The 12953-nt window shown below is 40.5% G+C and overlaps 1 protein-coding gene across 16 annotated transcripts in view; it reads right to left on the reverse strand.

Annotated features, from left to right (window-relative positions):
- Window positions 1–12953, reverse strand: part of GLI2 (GLI family zinc finger 2) — a 396028-nt gene that overhangs the window by 301769 nt on the left and 81306 nt on the right. The window contains exon 5 of one of the 16 annotated variants that reach the window (XM_039494637.1): window positions 1059–1202. The exons of the other annotated variants lie outside the window; for them this stretch is intronic. The gene's annotated coding sequence lies outside the window, so the exon portion shown is untranslated. The remainder of the gene's footprint in view (window positions 1–1058; window positions 1203–12953) is intronic. 16 annotated transcript variants of the gene reach the window in all.

Genomic DNA, 12953 nt, shown 5'->3' on the forward strand with positions numbered 1-12953 from the left:
AACATCTCATGGCACTTTCTGAAAAGGGAGATGGGAATGATTATGTTATCTTGACCCACATAGTTTCTTCCTATAAAAGCAAATCCTCGTATCCAAGGTGGTGTAGAAACTATTGGTGAACACTCAGCTGCTGCTTCATTTGCCCATAGTCACTGCACCACAGTCCTACTATTAACATTCAACCACACATACTTCTACTAGTAATGCTGCACTACAGATATATAGCTCTTACACAGTACAAATCATTCATATAAAAGATTTTATGAACATTAAATACATAAACAGAACATTAAACAATGAACTGCATTGAACAGGAGGGTGGTTTTAAATATTGGAGCAGCAAGATGTGCCCTGAGGAGTCAGTGAAGATGTCCAGTGAAGATGATACCAGCTAGGCAGCTGATGAGCTAAGCTGTGTACATAGCTAGTCTGTGCAAAACATGCTCATGTTACTGTTACCTCATCCTCTCTTCCCCTCCCACCTCTTTGTTTCATTCACCTGCTGGGTGTTGTCGTTAATCAAGACTGTAAGTGCGTGGGTGCCGGAGCGGTCTCTACTACACATGTGTACAGTCGCCAGCACAAGGAGCCCAGGACCTCAGTGGGAAGTCTAGACATTACTACAGTATAGATAATATCATGACAATAATCAGAATGTTGATTATGGTCTATACTTGGAGTTAACATCCTGGGCTGTGACTTAGCTGATCTGCCTATGATCCAGTGTATACATTGGCAAACACCACTTCTGTTAGAACTCCACTATGAGGCTTCACTAACTGGGGTGGTGGCTGTTGGGACCCCTGAGGCAACTACTAAAGATACCTTCGGTATGAAAGGGGCTACATAAATATTTTATTCTATGCAATAAAAAGACAACAAACACCAAATAGCTGGCCCTGATTACCAGCCTCAAACTTTGGGGCAGTTTGGAATCTACATTTTTGTACAAACTACATCTTACCAGCTTATGATTGTTGGTAAAGGCAGGACCTTCGCAAATCGAAACTTGCTGTCTATTTACACAACACTACCATAAAATAATTAGTCTCTCTCACTTTTTAACCTGGTTTGCTGCAGAAGAACGAGAGTTTTCCTTTAAGTCCGCCTTGGTTGAATCTTTCAATAGCCATGTCCTTGACAGTGATATCCTCTCAAGTAACTACTGCATCTGCTCATTTATTGCCCCCATGGGTCATCACCTGGAATTGGGAGTTTAGGATTTTACTTGAGCATTAAATCTTCATTGTAAAGATTTTCTAATTTAATGATAATTTGATGTGGTAGAAATCTACTAAGTGAGAGAGTAGGGTTAAAAATGAGCAAACAATAGAATATGTTCTGTGTCATCCCTGAAATGTATTTCATATACCTGTGTGATAAATTATCAATTTAAAAACACAGGCACTGTAAATAAACCAAAGCAATAAACAAACTTCTAAGAGGGAAAGAAGAGGAAGATGAATATTAAAACCAAAACTGAATTCTGAACATACAACATTTAAAGTAAACAAACATAAATGCAGGACTAGCCCAGACTATAATGAGATCATTAATGCAAAACTCATTGCTTACTAGGCTCAGTGTTTTAATTCACTGGATATAAAGCAAAACCAAATGTGATTGCTTTGGGTCTTAAATATGCTGGTATAGTAAGGTGTGTGTATGAGGGTGGGGAACATCAGGGGCTGACCACATCCTGCTCTATGGTGGAGAATTCCAGGATATTTTTAGAAGGGAACCAATCCCTTTTCTACTGTATATAACAACTTTGGCAAACATTTAGAAGAGGAACACTTCAAAACAAGCTCTGAGGATGGACATGCCAGTACTCTTCAAAGGGGTCCTCCTTTGAATTGACTAAAATCTTTAGAAGGGATCTGACCCAAACTGCTTGTCTATCAGGGATTTTATGGTCATCATTATGTTATACACCTCAACTACTCCAAGCCTCTTCAGTTATGTCTACACTTGGAATTTGATTTCCAGCTTGTGTAGACATACTCACACTAGCTCTCCTTGAGTTACCATGCTAAAAATAGTTGTGTAGCCAAGGCACCCGGGACAGCAGTGAGTGGTGGCACAGGCTAGCCAACCTGAGATCAGACCCATCTGGATGCTGTACCGAGGGCAACTAGCCTGTGCCACCACTCACTGCTGCCAGTGTTACCATGGCCACACTTATATTTTTAGCTGCTACCTCAATCAGAGCTAGCACAATTATGTCTACTCAAGCTGAGAATCACATGTCAAGCTCAAAATGTAGTCATAGCCTTTGTAATAACAGAACTCAGATCCCAGTGCTTTAACAGCCAGTCTCTATCAAACTGACAGGGGCTCGGGGGAGTGCTAAAGGAGAATTTCCAGTAGTTGTTGGTAGATATGGTTTATGACACACAGTTGAGCAGTTCTGATTCCATCCAGTAGAGGGCAGTGGTGCACATATGCTAACTAATTTTTAACAATGTCAAGTGTGCAGAACTCTGAAGCCAGTAAATTCTGTATGGTATGCAGAATCAGTCTGGACTTGCTGATCAATTGGGAATAAGCAGAACCCATAGAGATATAATAAAAATGATACTGAAAAATGGTACCAGATATAGAGTGGAGAAGACCCTGCTCAATTTCATATCTCCCCTAAGATCTAGTGTTAGGTTACAGACATGTATCACAATTAACCTATGTCATCAGTGACTCCTGTGTTTGTGTGCTTCTGTTTTCCTTCATCATATTTGCTTAGCACACACACTGAAGGCACAATATCAATAAAACAGCCCCAGTTTTACAATGCCAAAAATGTGGTGTGATAAGTTGGTATGTTAAAATAAATTTTAAAAATGCCTCCAGAATAGCTCATAGACAATTCCTCTTTCACTGAGTTAAATGTTATTCAGCAAAGTAAAAAAATAATATATCGTACAAGAGTAAGTCCTTGAAAAGAAAACAGTCTCCCAACCCACAAACCCAAGCAAATCAAAAGACAAATTGTTCATGGAGATAAAGGAAAAAAACAAAGAAGAACCTTCTAAACAACGACTTTTTTCATTCTTTCTTTTTAATCTAGTATCAGTATCAAGGGCTGAATGGGGAGGGCCCCTGAGTGGCACCTGCATGGGCCAGCGGTGAAGGTCACATACCAACCTAAAAATCTCTCCCTCCCCTTGTATTAGAGATATAATATGTTACATTCCTTCCTTTGTACTGACATGAAGTGGCTTCAAGTCCATGTCCAAGACTAAATAGTCAGGAGCTGTAACCCAATCGTAACTTGTGACTTTTGTATCTCAACTGACAATGGAAACCTGAGAACAATGACCTTCTTAACCTCCTACATACCACTTTAGTGTCCTCCTTAGACTATGCCACCTCCCTCTCCCATTAGCAAGGTCAGCAATAAAATCCAGCCTTAGCAGGCTAGTGCTGACCTGTTGGGAGACCCGTGCAATTGATTGCTGAAAGTTTGTTTTTCTGAACAATTTTATTATGGTGCCTGTTGAGCCAGAGTAGCAGAACAGGTTCCTTTACTAGGTTTAATCAAAACACTTGGAAAGCTTTTTGATGGATTGCTGCAGGGTTACAGCAGTTCATGTTGGTATCTGGCTGTTGTGTTGTTGTTGGGTTTTTGTTTTTTTTTAAATGTTAATGAAGGGTGTGAGAAAGAGCTACTTGCAACCATACCTGACATGTTGGACTGTTAGAAAATGACACTGGAGTACTAAGGACACTGTAATTACTGCTGTGCATCCAGCAATGCAGAAGAGTTAATAACTACCCTTTCTATTAGTGTTTTAATTATAATGAAGTGGCTAGTGCATCTGAGCAAGGAAGAGTGGTCTTTTAGTTGACACAGGACTAGCATTAAGGAGAACTAGGTTCAGATTCCCAGCTCTGCCACAGACTTCCTGTGTGAACTTAGGCAAGTCACTTAGGGAAACATTTTCAAAATGTTTAAGTGGCTGAAGATGCTTCTGAAAACAGGACTAAGACGTTTGAAAATGTTACCCGTAACTTCTCCATGCCTCAGTTCCCATCTGCAGTTTGAGGGAAATAATGCTTCCTTTCTCTCACCCTTTGCCTAGTTACATTGAAAGCTCTTCAGTACAGAGATTGACTCTTATTATGTGTATGTCCAGTACTTAGCACACTGAGGCCATGATAGTGGCTGGAGCAACTAGGTACTACCATAATACTTACAGTGTCTGCCATTGCCATGTAGTGAATGAAATAAGAACTTCTCAGTCTCAATCTGAGCTCCCAATGTGCCAATATCAGGAAAATATAATATAACCCCCAAAATGGAATGGAAAATGGTGGGGCAAGGGCTATTCAGAAATTAGTCTAAATGACTCTAAGACATTACAGAATTTAATAGTGAAAGATCTTTTCTATACACTTTTTATTAACCACTCTAGAAATCACATTTACTGCATTATCTCCCATTGTAAATATATATTGTAGATACTGCTGGGTAAAGGTGTACATGCGCAGCAAATACCCAGGTTTTTATATTATGCAGTGTATACTCATTGCATCCCAAACAGTAAAGGTCAGTCCACAGTGCTGTGTTCTATGCAGATTCTTATACTGCAAGCGTCACTATGGTATGAGAGCCCGTTTAAATAATTGCATTCTGGAGAAGAAATGGCATTAATTAACCCTAAAAGAGCCCCTGCAAACAGTTTCACAGTGGTGGGCATATGTATTTATATTGCATTACAGAAGAGTAATAATCTACAACCCTAAGAAGCAGGCTGGTTATATAAATTCCATTCATTACTGTCCATATCACAGCAAGATACCACTATGGACCTAAAAAACTAGGGCTGACCTGCAAGTGCTTGGAAACATCTGTCAGAGGAATAAATGTTATCTGACAACTATGGCTCTGAGAACTTTTTACCTCGAGTGAGATTGAGCGAGAGACAAAATGTTACAATCACACAATGGAATTATCTCTCAAATGCATTAGTAAGATGATGCCTGTAACTTGCTTGACAGTTCTATTATGCAAACACAGCCAGAGCTGCCAGCTTTTTAGGGCTAGAGTTTCAAAGTGCTGCACGTGTGCTACACGTGGTAATCTCAGCGTTGTGTGGGTGAGATGAGACTAAATCTGTGTGTGCCTATGACTTGCGAATGATGCTTGAGGCGTTCCAGAGGCAGGGGTTACCCAGTTAGATAAGATAATTAGAATTATCTACAAAGAGCAGCTGCAAAGGGTTCTTCCAGCTGGCAGAGTTGGACATGAAGTGAATTTGGTTATTGTAAAAACTCTAGAGGACATTAGATTAATCCAGAATCTGACCACCTTTCAGACATGCTGCAAGAACTATCTCTATGACAATGCATTCCTGCTATAATTGGAATGATATTAATTTAAAAAAATACCACCTTATGACTACAGAGGACCATGAAATCCATTAGGGACCTCCCTATGCCAATCTTTTTACCCTGAAAGCACTTAGACACTACAGCAAATGAGACTATAGTAAACCCTAAAACAGATGGAGAATCTAAACAGTGAACTATGCCTGCAGCCAAATTGTCAGCTTCCTAACACTCTCAGAGGAAAATGTGTTTTCAAGGTATCTGTTTAGCAAACAAGCTTTCTTTAAACCTCTGTGAGAAACTACTGTAATGATGGGTGACTTTTTAAAATCTAGTTGACATTAAAAGATGACCTGGACAGTCAAATGTATTGTAGTGGCCATCAAAGAAACAGCAGTCTTAAGATTCCTGGCTACAAGGTCTTCCAGTCCGCCACTGAAAAGAGCACATGCATTAGACAGGTGCATATATCCAACTGAAAAGATCAGTTATTTATGTTGTTCTCAGGAGATCTAGACAATATATTACCTTTCCAAAAAAAATACAGAACCGACTAAAATTCATGAGTGTTTTCTCCTACTGGTGCTCTTTTTCCCTCATTTCAGCACAGATGACACATAAATGTCATTCTGTGTAACAGGACCTCTCAAAATCACATTCCACACACCTGGCTTCTCAAAATAAAAAATCCCACCATTCTGTGACTATTCAGATGATTCTTCATAACCTCTGTATGTCAGATGTGGTGACAAAGTACCCCATATCCAGGGACGGCTCCAGACCCCAGCGCGCCAAGTGCGCGCTGGGGGCAGCATTTTGCCGGGAGGGCAGCAGGCAGCTCCAGCGGACCTCCCGCAGGCATGAGTCTGCTTGGGGCGGCGGAATTCCTAGAGCCACCCCTGCCCATATCATCACAATGTGATATTGTCAAATATCAAGTCATGGCAATTCTTGCATTTTAGAAAAGCGGGTTCAGAAAATCCATCTTAAAATGGTGTGATTGGTGAAAGTTGGCTCTTGGATAAGAGAGTCAGACAAAATTTAAATTAAACCATATAAAATTAAGATTAGATATTATTGGAAATGTTTTTTTGAGATACCAATATTTCCCCCTATTGTTAAAATGGGAAATAACTGTGGTACCAGGTGGTAGATGTTAACAATTGTTTTTTAATGTCAACTACTGTATCACATTATTGAAGGGTTATGCATTTCACTATTTCAGGAGACAGAACCTAGACTTTCAAGAAATGGTTTATGACTCCAGTTTCATGTCCTCAAAATACTGTAACTCAGAGATAATTAAGATCTGTAACTCACCTGTGGCATCAGTTAAAAGAACATTTATCATCGTTAAAATATGTCCTGGTGGAATATATTACTAGATCGTCCTTCTAAAGAACTGTATGCAAGATATTCCTGGCATGCAGTAGATTACACAATACTGCCACCCAACATGGTCTATCTTTCTTGGAAGAGGCAGAGACTGATATGTCAGACCCAAGGGAACAAATCTTGATTTGTAGTGACCCAGGACCACAGTCAGAGAAAGCCAGAAACACAAGGAGAGCAGAATATTTGAGATAAGGATGACTAAGGAAACAAGACATCTAACACATATATACTGTCCTGGTGGAATGTGAAATATATATTGTGAAATAACATGTTCAAAGGTGCATTAGAAAATCATTACCTTAATCAACCTCTGATTTTGCAGAGCAGTTTTGGGTTGCTGTGAACTTCCCCTTTGGTTGCCTGGCACTGCAATCAGTTGAAATGCCAGGGATGTTGTAGAGAGTCTTGGCCATTAGTACAGAGCTTGTTATTATTAACATTTGCCATATTTCACCCCAGTCATGGTTGCATTTCAGTGGTGAATGAAATGATCGCTGTGTATAGTTCATTGTTTAAGTTTAAAAAGCATTTTTGGAATGAAAGGCTGCATATAGAGCTAAATTACTATTATCATTCTGAACGGCATCTTTCAGTACTGATCCATGTTTTGGCATTCCTGCTTACATAAGGCATTCTCATTTAAAAACTAGTATATACATTTTTTCACCTACTGGAGAGAGATTTGCTTCACAGCCAAAGGTGAGTGAGAATGTTAGAAGGAAAGAGAGGTGTAATTGCAATGATGATTGCTGAAAGCACTAAAGCATGCTCATTTTGTAGCTGTTTTAGTCATCCGCCCTTATGCTCTATTTTAGCCATGATTATTTTTTGTTCCTTTCACATAATTGTTTATTTCCTATTACCTTCTTCAACAAAAATTAATAGAGTTCTACAAGGTCTCTTTTTATCTACTTTTTAATGCATCTAATTCCAATGCACTCTGGAGCCACACTGTTTCCTGACTTGCCTCTAATCCATTCTAACTAGTTCTTCTAATCCAGTTTTTTAACATTTTGTTTAAAGGAAAAAATACAGAGTATCCAGAAGTAATTAGCATGCTAGAGGGCTTAATTCTGCTGTAAATCAGGAGTAGTTCCACTGAAAGCAATGGAGCTCAGCCAGGGTAAAATTGCTATAAAATAAGACAAGAGCCTTAATTATGCAGTTCATCTTTGCTGAAATGCCTCTCTATAGATGTAAGAAAATGTTCTCAGTTCATGATTTACAAATTGTTCTCTGCTAAATCAAAACAAACGTTTTCAAGCCAAGCAAAGACTCTAGTCCTCAGTGAAGTCCAAGCTCACTTTCACATTTCAAACCTCAAAGCTTCTGCCTCTCCACACCCCTGAAACTGCTCCGGTACAGTCGCTACTCTTCTTGGCTAAATCTCAAGACCTCTATTTTATTCTCATCCTCCTTGATAAATTCTGACACCATCAACCAGTTCTTCCTTCTCAAAACCATGTCCTCCATTGGCTTTCGAGACTCCAACTGCTCATGGGTCTCTTCCTACCTCTCTGATCACCTCTTCAGTGTCTTATTGGGTGCATCTTGTTCTTAGCACCTTCCTTTTCTACATCCTATCTGATCCACATAGCTTTAATTACCATCTTTATGTTGATGACTCACTAATTACCTCTCTACTGACATACTTTCCCTCATCCAATCTCATGCTTACTCTAATGCTGCCTGCTATGAATGGGTAGAACTCTTGATAAAAAATTGTGAAGCCTTGTATCCTCTTTTAAACCCCTTTTTAAAACCTACCTCTACTGCTGTGCCTACAAATCACAACAGTATGGAACTGGTTAAACTGGTGGCTACCTGTGACTTATTTGACCTCTGGGACTACTAACTTATACAAACATATTTACATATCCATCTTTACTATTATCTTTTCCCCACTCCCATAGCACATAGAGGAAGCTCTATTTATCCTCATTTCCTCACCCTCACCCTAGATTGGGAGCACTCTGTAGTAGGGGCTCTGTTTGACTCTTTTCTGCAATGACTTGCACAACAAGGCTGGAGTCTCTAGGCAGTGCTGCAATATAAATGACAAGTATTATTATTATTTTATTCCGCCATTTTGGTTATAGCTCACTCTAAAAAGATGGGCCAAATTCTGCCATCTTTTCTCACACTGGGTAGCACCTTACCGCCCACTGGAATCCTGATCTCAATGGCAGTGTATTATCTTTGAAGAAATGTTGTATTATTGTTACAGTAGTTTTCATGATGCAAGTTATTTGAGGAAGCTGTTACAAACAGCAAAAGAGTTTGCTCTTAGCCTTCATCTCTCTAACTCAGGGGTCTCAAACTCAAATGACCATGAGGGCCACATGAGGACTAGTACATTGGCCCAAGGGCCGCATTACTGGCACCTCCCCCCCGCCGCCCTCGGCCTCGCCCCCACTCCAACACCTTCCCCGAAATCCCCACCCCACCTCTGCCCCTCCCTGCCCCCAGGGGGTGCAGGAGGGATGAGGGGTGCGGCAGGGGGTCAGGGCAGGGGGTTGGGGTGCAGGTGGGGTGCAGCAGGGGGTCAGGGCAGGGGCTCAGGGTGCAGGAGGGGTGCAGCAGGAGGCTCAGGGCAGTGGGGTGTGGCAGGGGGTTCAGAGCAGGAGGTCAGGTGCAGAGTGCGGCAGGCGGCTCAGGGAAGGGGGTTGGGGTGCATGGGGGTATGAGGTGCAGCAGGGGGCTCAGGGCAGGGGGTCAGGGTGCAGTTCAGACATCAGTCAGATCTATTTCCCATTTTCAGTTTGATTATCAATTAGTTTAAAAAATCAGTATTATAGGAAATGGCCTTTTCTGTAGGATAAGCCCTTTGCCTAGCTCACCAGTTCAAATTAGGGGGGAGGGATAGCTCAGTGGTTTGAGCATTGGCCTGCTAAACCCAGGGTTGTGAGTTCAATCCTTGAGGAGGCCACTTAGGGATCTGGGGCAAAAATTGGTCCTGCTAGTGAAGGCAGGGGGCTGGACTTGATGACCTTTCAAGGTCCCTTCCAGTTCTAGGAGATTGGTATATCTCCAATTATTACCTATTACCTCCCGCAGGTTCCGTCCGCTTCCAGGAGCGGCGTGGGGGCAGGCAGGCAGGCAGCCATGTGTTTGAGACCCCAGCTCTAACTGGAATCAATTCTTGAGGCAAACCAGGCACTGGCTGTTGGCCTAAGATTTCTAAAAGGGGGATTTCCCAGGTGCAATTTTTAACCACCTCTGTTCAAGGACTGGTGTACATAGTGTAAATAAACATGCAGTAACAGGAAAATATCCAATCTCTATTCATCATTCATTTCTCCTCCAGTGGGAAACCATGCTGAAAGACCCCAAAAATCTGCTGCCACTTGGCAGAGGGCTGATATTACTCATTAATAAGGAATGGCAGAATCTGTTCCAGTGTAATTAGCATTTTAAAATTTTCTTTTCAGCCTCAGCAAACTAAAAAATGGCAAATCATATTTTTTCTCCAAATGACATTCACCTTTGGCTAGAGACTAAGCCTGAAAAGTGCTAGCCCCAAAGTTGAACCCCATGCTCTGGGTGTCTCTAAACCTCTGACTGCCAGAAGCTGGGAATGGACAATACGAATGGATCACTTGATAAATTGCCCTTTACTGTTCACTCCCTCTGAAGCACCTGACACTGGCCATTGTTGGAAGACAGGACACTGTGCTAGCTGGACCATCGGTCTGACCCAGTATAGCCATTCTTATATTCTTATGAATGTTTCAGGTTACCAGTGTCTGCAAACAAGATGTTATAATAGAAAACTACTCTTTAACCCTAACTATATCAAGTGCCACATGGATTTTCCTATATCTATGTCAACTTTAAGAACCTGATCTTACTTTATTCAGATGCAGTGCAGACATCAATCAGATCTATTTCCCATTTTCAGTTTGATTATCAATTAGTTAAAAAAATCAGTATTATAGGAAATGGCCTTTACTGTAGGATAAGCCCTTTGCCTAGCTCACCAGTTCAAATTAAACTGAGGTAGGTGATGACCAAAAGTCATAACATTCAATGCATGTTTGGTGAGTGAAATGAGCTGGTAGTGTTAGCCTAGGTTCTAGTGGCCAGCTGTCCCCATCAAAAGAGTCACTTTTTTTGGTAACCCTAGCAGAGACTGAGCTCACCCCAGGAGTGGCCCTTCCAGGTCAAGGTTGAGTCACTTTAGTAAGAAATGGGGAAGTTTCCTTGCAAATACTTGCAATGTATCTGACTTGTGGATGTACAGAAGTCTTCATTATATAGGCATGTCAATTCAACACCTCATAACACCAGTATGTATATTAAAGTGTAAGCAAGAGAGATCCCAAAGAAAAATAACATTACTTTTACAGAGATTCCCCTATTCAAAGTAAGTCTGTAACTAATGGCTAAAACAAGAGGCATCCCAAAAATTAGAACAGAGGACTGCCCTATTCCCAGCAATGCCTGGGTTTAGTCTCAACCGCTCTTGGTTTTCTCATCTGCAGAACAAGGATAAAGAAAGGCTACCTACATGTAAGTGCTGGTTGAGAGTTTTGCCTCTAAATATTCACATTTGTGGGACTGGTATCTCTAGAGTCAAGCTGCAGGCAATTTGAAAAGCAATGGCTGTTGTGGCCACTCGCCCGTCCTTCCCTCACAGAAGGTTCAGAGGTTATAAAAGTAGAGAGTGGCCCAAACGTCCATCAGTTCTTTTAACCACTGAAGTACGCAGCGAGCTCAAATAACAATAGTTGTCTACCTCAGAGAAACATTGTGAGGCTTTATTCATTAACATTTGTAAAGTGCTTAGAGAGCCACGGATGAAAGATGCTATATATAGATACAGTAACATCAGAGATCTAAAGGAGGCCTTATCTGTACACAAAAGTTGTGCAACTTTTAGCTTCGTGGTATAGTTAAAGTGGTACAATCACTCCCCTGCTCATTTCTCCCCCCACCCACCTGTATGACTGCAGTTATACTCATATAAGTGTACAAATATGTGGAGAGCTTATTCCTATATAAGAAAAGGAATAAGCTATGGCCATCTGAGGCACTTTTATAATGCATCCACACTAGGCATTACACTGCTTTGAAGATATTGGTAAAAAAAAAAAATCACACCTTAATCAACACAGTTATACTGGTACAAAGACTGTGAATGGACCAGACCTAAGAGATTCAAGTAGCTTCTAAAGCCCCTTACTCTTTACTTTTCATTTTTTCTCCTGCATAAAAAGTAGACATAATCTTTAAAAATATGACCACAACTCTAAACAATAGGAAGCAGAGGGTACATACATTGTATCAAAAAGACAAAGCACACCACATTAGGTAACAGTCTAGAAATCAACAAAAACGTGTAATAAATTCTCATGCAACATCGCAAATAATTCTTCCTTACGCTGGTCTAACAATAAAATTACATTCAATTACTGCTGCTTGAACGCGTATTCTTCTATGCCTCATTCCAGGATTTTCAAAGCACTAGCAGTGCCCACACAGCAAGTTATTGCATAGCAAGCTGGTGCACTGTAAATTTACACCCTGGTTTGCTGCACAGCAACTCTTCATGTAGACAATCCCTTAGTTAAATTGCATGCTCTTTGGGGCAGGGACCATCTCTTAACTAAGCATTTATACAGAGTCTAACACAATCAGGGCCTAATCTTGAACAGAGTTTTTGGTTGCTACTGTAGCATAAATAAATAATAATGATAAAAATAAATATGTACATTCCAAATTCCATTCTAGCTCAGCTGAGGATGAATCACTCAGTACTTGATCAGATTCTCATTCTTACTCTGTATGAAGTTTACCAGCCGGAATGGATTGTAAAACCAATAAGAATTTTTATTGGTAAGGCCGGGGCAGAAAAATTTGAAATCTGCATGAATGTGTTTAAAATTAGGAAGTGTGTCTAGGATTTTCAAAGGGTCCCAAGATAATTAGGCACCCAACTTCCAGCAAGCTGAATGATTTTCAATGGGCATTGAGAGACTAACTCTCATTAAAAGTCTCCGCCTATGCAGAGAAACCTTTTTTTCTTTGTAAGATGGTTTGAATAATATCTTAGAAAAGGAACTCTATGCTCTTATGCTTCTTGAGACAATAAAAATATAATCTTCTGATCTATATATTGTCTTCGGAGTCTCAATATCCTTTTGTGTCCTTAAGGATGCTGCATGTTCTTCATAACCAGGGGAAACAAGGTAAGGATTTCAGGTACAGGAAGAAATAACACATCAGAA

Source organism: Mauremys reevesii, linkage group 11 (assembly GCF_016161935.1).
Source record: "Mauremys reevesii isolate NIE-2019 linkage group 11, ASM1616193v1, whole genome shotgun sequence".
Classification (NCBI taxonomy): Eukaryota; Metazoa; Chordata; order Testudines; family Geoemydidae; genus Mauremys; species Mauremys reevesii.